Here is a 14,795-nt window from a genome sequence, read left to right on the forward strand (position 1 = left end):
AAATGAGGTTCCCACGTCTAATTGTTTATGATTAATGTATGCTAATGTAGTCCTGGTCTTGGAGCCAGTCTGGCTATAGTCCTGGTCTTGGAGCCAGTCTGGCTATGTAGAGGCGAAAAGTATATTTTAAGGATATACGTATGCCTAAATCACAACCTGGAAACACAGCCTGTAACAGTGGTGAGAACTCAACCGCATCCAGTATTACATCTAATCGATGGGTGTCAAGTAGGCCGGGCCGGGCCATTTTAACGTGGCCACAAGGGGCTGGGCAGGCCGTAAGTTAAGGGGCCGGGCTTGGAGAGGGAAAGGGTGTCCGGCCCAGCCCACCTCGGATAGGGGCTACACCTCGGGCTAACCGGGCCCGTTAGTGGGCCGGGCCGGGTTTTAGTTAGTGGGCCGAGCCGGATTTTAATTATTTTAAAAAAAATTCTAATACTAAAATTTATTAAGTTTGATACTTTAAAATCTAGTTGTTGTCAACTTTATTTTAACCATCAACTTTATAAGGTATCTCACAAATTTTACATGCAACATAATCCGGATTATTTTCTAATCGGGCAAAATAATTCCACACTAAGCTAGTTTTTTTCCGGGCGCTAGTTTTTTTTCGGGCTCCTTCAGGCAGTGGAGGACGACCCTGAGCCTCAGTTCGAGACTGAGCAATATCATTAGCGGGACTAGTGGGTGAATTATTGTCATTATCATCATCGTCTACTTGTATCTCAACTTCATTCTCATCTTCTATACCGTACGTTTCTTGTAATTCTATATAATTCATATCATGTGCACCCACACCTATGTCGCCTATTTCACTAGGTGGTGCTTGCGGAACACGAGTATAATTTCTAGCGCTAGTACTACCCCTACCTCTACCACTACCAGATTTTTTCTTACCGCTACTACTACCATCGGGACATAAAGTTTTACCGATTCTTTTTAGTGGTTCCATTATGCAAATTAAAATAACAAAAATTAAAATTAAAATGCAAGAATTAAAGTACTAAATAAAAGTAAGAGATGGAACAAAGGTACCAAATTCTCGGAGATAAGGAAATAATAACGTGATCGTAAATTGATGAATTGAATACTTGAAGCCTTCCACTTGATCTTGTTAATTGCAAGTTTGCAAAAACAATTAAAGTAGAATACTAAAATTATAGAAATTGCTGAAAATTAAGAGGGAAAGTGAGATAAAATGAGACGATTGTAGTAAAAAATGATGAAATGTATGAGGTATTTATAGGTGAAAAATGGGTTAAACTGTAATTTTTTAAACTTAAAGGTCAAAAATAGTTTTAAGGGGTTGAGGGGTCCTTTTTTGGGCCAACGGTTGAATTGCCAATCTTTCCGTTGGCAACGGTCACTTGGCCACTTTGTTAATTCTTTGGGGCCCACCTGCCCATTATTAATTGAAAAACAAACAAAGGAAGAGCTAACTAGTTTGAAAAAAAAAAACAAAGGAAGAGCTAACTAGTTTTCAAACGTTGGAAAAGGTCACTGCCCACTTTATTAATTTTGTGGGGCTCAGCTGACCAGTGACCACTAATTTTTTTTTTTTTTAAAAAAGGAGAGCTAATTAGTTTTCATTTAGTAGCAATTAAATATTAACGAGTCCGACTCCTCTCCATTTTCCCCAAGTTCTTACTTGAATAAGAGACACATTACATGAGTTAAAATTAATGGTTAAGTTTTAATTAACTAAAGTAAGATTCTAACTACGGTTTGAATAATTAATAAATATTTCATATATTTTCTTCCAAAATTTTAAGAATCCCACAATTATAGCTACAACTATTTTATTGGGATACAATGTTTTTAAAATACTTATTATTAATAATAAATGTAGTACTTATCTTTTTTTTTTTATTTGAAGTGGGCCGGGCTGGTGGACTGTCCACCTTGTCCGGCCCAGCCCCCTAATAAAACCCACCTAGCCCAGCCCCCTAATAAAACCCACCTAGCCCAGCCCCTTACACCTCTTAGTGGGCTTGGGCCGGGCCAGTGGTGGGCCGGGTTTACCGGGCCGGGTCCTGGCTGGCCCGGCCCACTTGACACCCTTAGCCTGTAACAGTGGTGAGAACTCAACCGCATCCAGTATTACATCTAATCGATGAACCAAGCATGTGTGATTCATATACACATTTATCACTCAACCATAATTAAGTAACATATATTATCATTTTAATTTTTAACTGCTAAGACTGACGTAAATACCGAGTATGGGTAAGCCGTAGGGTAATCCAGCCCTGCACACTGTTGGAGGTACCATAAGGACTCAAGCATCAGCATTACTTGTTTACCTTTAAAATGGACAATTAAATTTGTAAGTGGTTTATAGGATACGTAGTTAGATTAATAGATTACGTATAACAATAGTATGCAAATGATAATCGTATATTGATGAATGATGGTAAATAAAGCTTAAGTAACCGAATTTGTAAACTCTGAGAACTGGTCCAGTTTTGGAGATTGCCTCTTTAACCTGAGCCAAACACTAAGAAAATTCCTCTGTCTCCTTTTTAGATTACAAGTGTGATGAATAATGAAAATCTCCCCTAAAATGAAGGGGGTACTGTCACACCCTCATCTTGATAGGGCATGATGGGCACCCGACCCCTTACCTAGAGCCGAGCGAACCCACTAGTTCTCATTATATTCATAGTCTCACTGGACTCTTAAATCACAAAATGAAATGCATAATGAAAGCTTTTCAAAAACATTCCTTTCGTCTTTCTCAACTCGAGTAAAATCTGTAATCATATGAAGTTTGTAACATAATGCATAATGATACATCGGCTTGCAGAGCCGTTTACAAGACTAACATGCTATATACGTGACTCTGTTTGCAAAGTCTCTAACATCAATCAAGAAACCATAACATGGATACTCTGACTCGGCAACACTCCGGAAGGAAATGCAGCTCGCCAACCCAGCTGGAACATCTCCTAGCAATGTCCTCTACTCGTCTGTATACACCTGCGTGGCATGAAACGCAGCGTCCACAAGAAGGGACGTCAGTACGAGCATTGTACTGAGTATGTAAGGCATGAATAGTAACATAATAAGGGATGTAAATTATGAATAATAACAAAGTGGAAATACAGAGCATATCGTGAGATAAGAGAGTAACCTGTACATGTGAGTGCCTCTTATGACGGATGCCATGCATGCTTAGCTTTCTTTTAAAGAAAAACATTTCTGTTTCATATATATAGAAAATAGAACATATCATATGAGATGATATTAACCGATGTGGGATTCGCCTAAACCAGTGTGGGATTCGCCTAAACCAATGTGGGATTCGCCTAAGGCAAGCCTTACACTCACCCCCCCAGTTTGGGACTCAGCGTTCTTGCTGAGGTTTGCCCCACCATTGGGTTTGCCCCACCACTGGGTTTGCCCCACCACCGGCTCTGATACCAACTGATCAGGTGGCAATGCGTCTATAGCGCAACATGTGTCCCTTTTTCCCATATACATATACATATACCATATACATATATCATATAAGCAACATGCATGAGAGCCCAAAGAAAGTCATGTATCTATCGGAGTGACGTAAGGTCGGTAACCTCCGATTACATTATGGAATATTCATGGTCGCTTTGTCTCACCTTGAAGGAACAATTATTATAAGGTGAAACTACCAATGAAAAATAACATCAAGGGGAAAAATATAGAATAAGTTCATAAATCTCATAAGGCATCACTTCATATACCTTGGAATCTTTAAAAATAATCATCATCCATGAATAAAATTGGGAAATCAAGAAATAGCTCAACACTCATAAATCGTCATTGAAATGGTAAACTTGGAACCTTTAAACATGGAATCGTTCTCATAATAATTACCGTAGAAAAATATTCTCATCTTTGGCATCATTGCCATCATGATAAAAACATGTCCATCCTTGTTGTCATAAGAGCTTTCAAAATCATAAACCTCTAGTTTGGAAAAATACGACATTTTGGAAAACAACTATGAATTATTAGGAAAGAAATTATGCCTCCGAGTCATAAACATCTAACTTTTGAGAACAAGGAAGATATGGAAACATTTATGAAGCCATAACATAGGAATCATGCCTTTGAAAGAAAGGGACGAGCCTTAACATACCTGTTTCACCTCCTATTAGCTATGCTTATTTGTCCAAGCTCGCTAGTCTACATTCAAGAGTATTTACACAGTCATTAGACTCATCGTTATACGCTTGTCTTAGTCCTTCAAATAAATTCATTTATAATCTGCCGAAATTTCGGCAGCATCTCCCCTATTTATATGCCTAGCCCAGAATTACAATTCAGCAACCAATCAACAACAACAACAATACCAACATCAACAACGCTATTATCCATACCAATATATTCCATAAATATCCCACACGACGTTTTTCAACATACGACAACAACATACACTTTCTTCCATCCCAATCAAGGAGTACAATCTCATTAACACACCGACAATGTTAGATACCATTTTTATACGCATAAATCAGCCCATCCACACGGCCACAACATGTTCAAAACAGCCCATAAACACAACAACTACAACACAACACTTTATGACCTTTCCTCCATGACTATTTTCATTTTCAAGGCTTGCTAGACCTTCAAATAAACTCAACATAAGAGATGGGATGAATAACATACCTTATACTTGAAGGAACTCAGCCACATAAATTTTCTTCAACGCCACACTTAAGTAGAAGCAAGAACAATCACCTTTCACGGACTGATTTGGTGTAATCGTGTTAAATTCTTGATTTATCAGACTATAATGTTTGGGGGAGGTGTGGAGAATTTTCTAGGACCTTTGAGAATGTTATTATGCTGAAAAAATGGGGTTGATGGGGGTATTTATACCCCTGTTAGGTCGGTTCCACCGACTTATTCACGTGGGGCCCGCGGAGCCCTTTTTGACAGCTTAGGGTCTTGCTCTTAAAATGACCATAACTTTTGATCCCGACATTGTGTTAGGGCCCACGACCTATGGTTGGAAAGCTCTTTCATTTATCTACAACTTTCATTCTTTGTGTTTTTCCAAATTCCAAACTTATAATAGCGTTTTGGCCCCTCCAAGTCAGGTCATCCGAAAACGTATCTTTAAATCATCCTTTTGGAGGGCTTATGCCCGTATTTGGCTTAAGGGTCCTTCTTAGGACTTGCTCAACTTTCCATGCACTACTCATATATCCCTTCAAATGTCCTTTATAAAACTCCCGACGTGTGGGCCCCGCTTAGCTTACAGTAACGAGGGCTTTTCGTCAAATGACATATGAACCGATTCACCCCATTTGGTCTCCACACATCATATATACATATGACTACACTCTTATGATATAACCTTCCTCCTTAATCCTTGTATAACTTTACTCTTGTTCGGGCTTACACTAAGCTGTCTTCAGTCTAGGTAGCGCGAAATTTTCCGGGGTGTAACAGGTACACCCCTACTTATAGTTACAAATAGATGACCCTTAGTACAATCTAAAAAGGCCTTTATAAGAAAACCCTAAAATGGATAAGGCAGCGTCCGTACGGGTACTCTGACACCCGTACTATTGTCAGCGCACATGGGGGAACGGTCAGGTGACGCGTGGCCTGGCCAATAATGGATACTCCAAGCCTATGTTGAGTGTCTTCGCCTCAGGCTCGGGTTTTTTGGGCTTATCAACATACCCTCGGTTTTGACACTCAGTTGGATGAACTCACAATCCCTCGGTCCTCGTTCCCTTTGATGCCCAACGACCTCATTCTTCTTCGATCTCGTATCGGACAACAACAATTTTTACTCCGATTCTTACCGAATATAAATTGCTTCGATTTTTACCGTATACATTACTTATTGATGTATGTGCTGAGAAGGGGATTATAAAATGTGTATACGGAGAACAACTTTAAAAATAGAGTCCATTAACACGGTAAGAGCACGATGCACCAAATTTGTTGAAATTCTCCGAGATGTGTTGTCGTGATCCCTTTCCTAACTAAAAACTTGTACTGTGAATTAAGCTGCACACGTCAAAAGCATTTAGTTGTACGACAAGTTGATGTACAATGCATAAAAAGCATGATATTTGACCCGTTTATCATATTTTGAATACATTAGTTTGGAACAAGAAGCTCCTGGACAGAGGCGGCTCAATAAGATCAGACGCCTATAGTAAACTTTTATATGAGGCCTTATATCATGATTTTTTAAATAAATATAATCATTATAATTTTTTTTAAAGTCTGCTTTTCTAGATTTTTATAAATCATTAATAATTCTTTTTCAATTGATAACTCAATTAATTCATTTAAATATGTCTCTTAAGACATTGTTAATCTTAGGTAAGAAATTATCAATTTTAATTTCGAAAACTTCTTTCTGCTGAGACAACTGTCATAAAATTTGTTAACATTATTCAATAAGCTATATAGGTACATATTTGAAAAAGAATCAAGATTTTTATTTGATTGAGTATATCGATTAGAGTACAATCTCTACTTGTACTACTTCTCTTAACACTTTATCCGTCGAAAAATAAGCCTAAACAATCAATATTAGTAGCCATTATGTTTTACACATCATTCAAAATTAATGAAATATCATGCCAAATAGTCATACCCAATAAAAACTCAAAATTATCAAACTCATATATATGTCGTGAAATAAGTAGCTTCGCTTTTAGTTTTTGGATTATCACTAACTTCTACTAATTTCAATAAAGCATTTTTTATTTGTGGAGCTTGAAATATTATTGCTTCTATACTTTCGATACGACTTTTCCAATGTGCTTGTGACAATAATTTAAAAGTTAGGTTGGGTACACTATCTTTTAAAACCTTCTGCTGCTTATTAGAAGAAGAAAAAACAGTGATTATATACGTTGTATCACTCCAAAAAATTATAAAACATTCACACAAGACCACATTTAAATTATGACGATATTAAAAAAACTATATATATTTTATTAGAAAAACTTGGGGCCCCAAAATTTGGGGGCCTAAAGCACTTGCTTGAGTTGCTTTATGGTTCAGCGAAACCACTATTTATACAATAAATTCAAAAAGCTACTAAAATATTATAACTGGAATTTGAACTTGTTATCTAAAGAAACCTATGAATCTCCCCTACAATATTCCCTTATATCAAAGGGGAATCGACAAATTTATATATAATAATAAAAAGTAAATTAATCTTGCCCTATTTGAACGATATAAGTTTTAAACGAAATGGATTCAATACTCCACCTAACTCAACCTCTTCCTATCTGCACTCAGGAAGCGCAAACCAATTACACCAAAGCAAGAGATTGTTAATGATGTGCATTCAATAGCCTCAGTAGCTTTCCACCACCTAACACCAATAATTATGCAAAAGTTTAATGCTTCAAGAGCATGTTAACTGTATCGCCCTCATCACAACCACCAAGTGATATATTATGTACATTTCCTCAAGTCATATATTGTTCAACTGATCAAGACTCGAATACCATCAAACTGTAAAAGGAAAAGGGACCAACTGGATTTACACTACTTTGTAAGGCAAATCCCTTCTTTAGATTGTCCATTCAGAAATATTTTGAGCATTTCATTTAGAAATGTAGGATGCAAAATAAGTTGCACAACGCAAATAGTACAAATGCCTACCAGGCTGTTTATACCAGGCAAATTCAATGTAGGGAAATTTATAGGCCGCCCACTTTTGAGGTGAAAACAGAAGTAAAGATTAGATCATACACATGAGAGTGACCTACAAATGTCAAACACCAACTCATTAACTTTTGGTTGCCAAAAAAACAATGTACATACAGCAAAAAGAATGATCATAGAGCACATACAGCGCAGATGCTTTCCAAAATTTTGTTTAATAAGCCAGTCAGGTTTGTATAAATAGAATACAGATCTATAAAGTTTTGCAATATATAAAATAAAATACAGTTTTTTTTTTTTTTTTTTTTGATTCGTAAAGTTTTTTTATTAATCAGGTACCAAGCCGGTACTTATGCAAAGTACAGAGCAGAACTACATAACTAACATCAGTCACACTGCATATTACCCCTAAGGAACATAGAAAATATAAATAATGACCCATCCCATCAAGAGTACTATTGGAACACCAAAAGAATATATTTTTGATGCATTTGTTCTTGACTCTTGGAATCTGCACCATCTTTCCTTCAAACCTTGCCTTATTTCTTTCCAGCCAAAACAGTCCATAATATACAGATGGGAATTGTCCTCCATATGTTCTTCAATTCTATTTTAATTCCTTGAGTCTGGCAGATCTCAAACAGACTAAGAGATGTTTATGTCATTAATGAAGAGAGATGCAGAAGAAAATGCAGTAAAGGCCATTTCGTCTGAGAATAGTGTACAGAATTATATTTTCGTATGAGATTGTCAAACTTCTTGTGTACTGCTTATCGAAAATATGTATAGGGAGATGTTTCAATCACTAAGAGAAACATTATACCCATGAATCATGATCACAAATTAATAGAGGACTTCTTTTCCCAAAGGCCAAAGCCTAAGTTCTAACTAGGCTTTTGAAGAGCATTAGCTAAAGCGGAAGCAAAAGGGTCAATGAAACACCAACGCGGCCACAAGGAGAAAGAAATTCAAAATGGAAAATGATGTTGCTATTTCAAGGCTTCCCAGGCATTCTAACTTTTCATGACAATCTAGGAACAACTATTAATTAAATGGATTAGATCATTAGTTGTTTCAACTGTCTGAATTATTTTATTTGTCAACAGCAAAGTGAGAAACAAGATACTTTGTAGTAGCATTTATCAATTTACCTCTTAACTTATCCGCTCTGATCCTGTCAATACTCCATAGCCTACCTTATATCAAAGGGGAATCGACCATTTATATATAACCAAAAAAATAAATAAAAAAAATTCTCTATTTGCACGATACAATTTTTAAATGAAATGGATTCAATTGGAGTCCAGAACCAAAATAACCCAAAAAAAGGGTATGAACCAAAATACCTCAGGAAAAAAAAAAGAGTTACAAAATTACCTTTAACGCATGAAAATCATGCGTAAAAGGACTTAACGGAGATGGACCCGTTAAGTCCTTTAACGCATGATTTTCATGCGTTATTAGATGCTCTTTTTTTTTTTTCTTTCTTTCTTCGTTTCTTTCACATTTTTTTACATACTTTAGCCGTAGATTAATCATGCTTCGAGACTCTAAAACTTGAATATTTTATATAGAACCCTATTTATTTTTGTGCGATTAATAAGGTAGGCTCAACACATCAAGAATACACAAAACTTCGGATTGTCGTTTTAGTGGTTGAAAAGTGCTCAAAGTCCATTTTTGTTTGAAGACTTGTTGTCATTAGCTTTAAGTTATTTATGTTTTAGGGTTTCGTGTTATTTTTATATTAATGCGTAACTTTGTTTTGACAATTTCACAAATAAATAAATTAACAATAAATAAAAAATTAACAAATTAATAATCCATAATCAATTATAAAAATATTAATTCATAATCAATTATTTCTGTTTTTTTTTTTTTTTTTTGCGTTAGACCCTTCAACACCCAACTAATTGGAGTCCGCAACTTAAATAACTCCAAAAGTGGTTTGGGTACCAAAATAATACATTAACGAATAACGAACAATAAGCTAAATCCCGAATAATGAATAATAAACTAAATCCCGAATAACGAACGATAAACTAAATCCTGAATAACAAACGATAAGCTAAATCCTTAGTTTTGGATTGAACATCATTAACATAATTTCCGAAAAGGATTAGTTAGTTAACATAATTTTTTGACGAGGGATTAGTTAGTTAATATAAAATTTTGTTCGTTATTACTTTAACTATATGAGTTAAGTAAATTATAATCAACAATACAATATCATGGATTATTCAAAATAACTAACTAAATCCTCCATAACTTATCCTAGTTAAGTAAGTTCTAATTAGATATAAAATTTTAGTTAATTTCAAGAATAATGAATAATTTAGTATTTACAAATACGACACCTCCATGGGTCTCCGTTAATTATTTGTTAATTATGGTATTGTTAATATTTGTTAATTATGTCATTGTTAATATATTTATTTCTGAAATTGTTTTTCCCATGTTAATTACTTGTTTATCCCATGTTAATCGTTAAATAAATTAGTTCATTTTTTACTAATAATATCTTCTCAACATTCCCGCCGAGGTTTGATCCCTGGTGGATGAAATAAAAAAAAAGTCAAAAGCCAAAGGCTTTACCACCAAGCCAAGTTGATTAAAGTAACAATGTAGACACTTTTTATTATATTGTATGTTCACTAATGCTATCTAACTTGTTTTCTTAAATTGAATTTGGAACCTTGAAATTGACATTGAAAACATCATTATCACGGGATTATGGAATTGAAATATATTTTTCGCCATTAGATTTAAAAAAGAAATAAATGAAAATTGCGCACGAATTTGGGGGAAATTGAAATTGAATGGGATAACGGACGTTTTTGGAAAATTCGGGGCGGGCGAACAGCCTTGCGGCAGTTCAGACGCATAGATCTCGAAAAAATACCCAAAATAAAAAAAAATGGCATCAAATGGACATCCGAACGCAAAGTTATGACCATTTAAAATTTCACCAACTTACAAATAAATTAGTGCGGAAAAGGTTTTTTAATGGGTTATTTTGGTACCAAAATCCACTTTTTGGGTTATTTAAGTTGCGGACTCCAATTAGTTGGGGGTTGAAGGGTATAACGCAAAAAAATAAAGTACACATAAATAATTGATCATGAATTGATATTTTGTTAATTGGTTATAAAAATAAAGTTATAATCACTAAAAATAAAGTTACGCATTATTATAAAAATAACTTGAAACCTTAAAACATAAATAACTTAAAGCTAATGACAACAAGTCTTCAAACAAAAATGGATTTCAAGCACTTTTCAGCCACTAAAACGACAATCCGAAGTTTTGTGTATCCTTGATGTGTTGAGCCTACCTTATTAATCGCACAAAAATAAATAGGATTCTATATAAAATATTCAAATTTTGGAGTCTCGAAGTATGATTACTCTATGACTAAAGTATGTAAAAAAGTGTGAAAGAAGGAAAGAAAGAAGAAAAAAAAAAGAGCATCCAAGAACGCATGAAAATCATGTGTTGAAGGACTTAACGGGTCGTTATTTTCATGCGTTAAAGGTACTTTTGTACCTCTTTTTTTTCCTGGGATATTTTGATTCATACCCTTTTTTTCCGGATTATTTTGGTTCTGCACCCATTCAATTGAACCCCCTTCCCTCCATCTAGCTCAATCCCTTCCTATAGGTTGAACCTGGTTTCCTCTGCATTCAATAGCCTCAGTAGCTTTCATCACCTAACATCAAGGATTATGCAAACGTTTAATGCTTCAAGAGCATGTTGACTGCATCATCCTCATCACTAGCATGTATTACATTTTCCTCGAGTAATACAGTGCTCAACTAATTAAGACTCAAATACCAGGAAGCTGCTTGGACATAAAGAAAAAGACACCAAACGGATCCAAGCTACTTTGTAAGGCAAGTCAATCCTTTAGATTATCCATTCAGAATATTTCAAGCAATTCATTTAGAAATGTGGGACACAAAATAGGTTGCACAACGCAAATAGCACAAACGCCAACCAAGCTGTTTATACCAAGCAAATTCAATGAGTAAAAACTATAGGCCACCCAATTTTGAGTTGAAACAGATGTAAAGATTAGATCTTGAGGAGAAAATAAGAAAGATCACTGCACATGAGAATGACCTACAAATGGCAAATACCAACTCATTAACTTTTGGTTGCCAAAACGACAGTATACATACAGCAGAAAGAATGACCGTAGAGCACATACAGAGCAGATACTTTCCAAAATTGTGTTCAATAAGCCAGTCAGGTTTGTAAAAATAGAATGCAAAGCTATATATATATATATATATATATATATATATATATATATATATATATATATATATATATATATATATATATATATAGTTTGGCAATATATAGAGCAAAATTAGCTCAGAAAAGTCTACCATAGAGAGTTCAACAGATCCACTCAGACATGGTTCTGGAATCGCAATTAGATACATTCTTAAGGTAACCAATATTAAGAAGGATCTTTCGAGCAACCGATAGGCAGAGAAAAATATGTACACTTAAAAATGTTTCAAAGGGTGTTAAATTTAGCCCAAAAGGTGGTGGCCAGTCCGCCTAAAATTTTATGGATTGAGCTCAAAATAATTTTATATTGGATTGATTTTAGCTCTATCCAACATAGCCTATTTTAAAGTAATCTCCAACTTAGCTCAATTAAATTTGAGTTTATTGCTTGAGATGTACTTTATTTTTTTTATATATACACTTTTCTTGTTCTCGTGTATCTTATAAGTTTGTGGTATGTTTAATATGAAGGGAAATATTTTTCATGAAAAATGTTTTTATCGAAAATATTTACCACGGAAAATGTTTTCCTCAAAAATATTTTTCACAAAAAATCCGCGAAAATAATTTTCAGGAAACATATTTCTGGCGAAAAATGTTTTTCTAGAAAATAGACCCTTCAAAAAAACTGGGTCAAGTTGGACGGGTCATGACTCAGCCCATTTCAACCCAAGTGACTTTTGACTCAATATTAGCCCAACCCATTTATTACCTCATCCCATTTTGATTGGGCCAATTTCAGCCCAACCCGCCCATTTGACACCCCTAGTTATGTTTCTGTCATTAATAGAAAGAGATGGCAGAAGAAAATGCTGTAAAGGTCATTTTACCCGAGAATCCTGTACAGAATTATATTTTCGTATGAGATTGTAGACTTTTTATGTACTGCTTTTGTATAAGCGATTCTACCCGTCTATATCAATGAAATATTTGCCCTCTTGAAAACATGTATAGGGAGATGTTTCAATCACTAAGTGGTCATTTGGTACGCGGACAAAGTTATACTGGGATTATAGTCTTGAGATTATAATTTTGGGAATAAATAACCTCTGGATTATTTATTACTTGTTCTTTGTTTAGTTCATTGGATTAAAGGTGGATATACCATGTATAATCCAAAGCATGTGCTTGGTATTAGTTATACCACCTAGGAGATGGGATAATATTATTCAAGATTGTGATATAGTTTTATACCGAGACTAATTAATAACTCAAACCAAACATGGTATAAATTCAACCCAAAAATTTAATACCGATATATCCTGCCTTATACCGTCTACCAAACGACCCCTAAGTGAAGCATGATATCCATGAATCACGATCACAAATTAAGAGATGACTTATTTTCCTAAAGGCCAAAGCCCTAGTTAGCTAGGCTTTTGAAGAACATTTGGTCCTGAAGCGGAGGAAAAGGGTCAATGAAACACCAAAGCAACCATAAGGAGAAAGAAATTCAAAAACTAAAATGATGTTTCTATTTCGAGGTTTCCCAGGCATTCTAACTTTAGATGATTTAAGAACAACTACTAAATGGATTGGATCATTAGTTGTTTCAAGTTTCAGCTGTCCGAATTATTTTATTTGTCAACAGCAAAGTGAGAAACAAGATACTTGTAGTAGCATTCATTAATTTATCTCTAAACTTATCAGCTCTAATCTTGTCAATACTCCATAGCCCACCATATAAGTACCTTAAGCATTTGTTAAAGCAGCACCATGGGCGACATTTCCTATTTATACAGTTAATCATACTGTGGTAGCATTATTTACAAAGTACTAGGGATCCTATAGTCTATAGCAGTCCCATGGTTGCTCCATATACAATAACAACAACTACTATTATGTCTCAATCCCATGACTGCTCTATAGTAAATATGGAGGAAACTACATCCTAGTAAAACATTAGAATCAGACAAAAGAAATTCACCCTAATAATGTATAAGTTTGTATACGGTAAAAATCGGATCAATTTGTACTCGGCAAGAACCGAGGTAAATGTTATAGCTGTCCGGTATACGATCGAGGATGAATAAGGTCGTTGGCCACCGATGGGAATGAGGACTGAGGGGTTGTGAGTTCATTCAACTCAGTGTCAAAACCGAAGGTACTCTGGTGGGCACAAAAATCCCGAGCCTGAGGCGAACACACTCGACATAGGCTCGGAGAATTTGTTATGGGACAGGACACGCGTCATTTAACAGTTCATCCATTTGCGCTGACAACAGTACGGGTGTCAGACCGTACGGACCCCACCTTATCCATTTTAGGGTTTTTTCTAGGAAGACCTTTCTAGAATGTACTAAGGCCCATTTATTTGTAGCTATAAATAGGGGTAACCCCTCTTCTTTTGAAGGTTAACTTTTTCATTATTCTACACATTTGTAATCAGAAAAGTGGCAGTGAAATCTTTTTAAGTGTTTTGGCTCGGTTAAAGAAAGCAACTTCCAAACCGGACCAGTTCTCGGAGCTTACAAACTTGTCTTCTTAAATTTTCTTTACTACTATTATTTATCAATATATTTCCATTTACTTGCTATTATCTTATACTATAAGTTAATCTAACCACATATCCTATCAACCACTTACAAATTTAATTGTTATCCACTTTCGGGGGTAAACAGTTTGGCGCTCACCGTAGGGCATAGGATAATAGTGGTGGTTTAATTTGATACTCCCTCTTTCACTTGTTCATTGAAAGTTTGTGTTTCAGATACGTTTGAGATGGCAAGCAGTGGTTAATCCGGACACGTGAACAACCACGAAATAGTCTCTGAAAACACCAACAACACCGTACCCCCTGCTGATCCGGCCAACCCAAATGCTATCAACTCGACCGATGGTCTTAACCACCAGAA

This window comes from Lycium barbarum, chromosome 12 (genome assembly GCF_019175385.1).
Source record: "Lycium barbarum isolate Lr01 chromosome 12, ASM1917538v2, whole genome shotgun sequence".
Lineage (NCBI taxonomy): Eukaryota > Viridiplantae > Streptophyta > Magnoliopsida > Solanales > Solanaceae > Lycium > Lycium barbarum.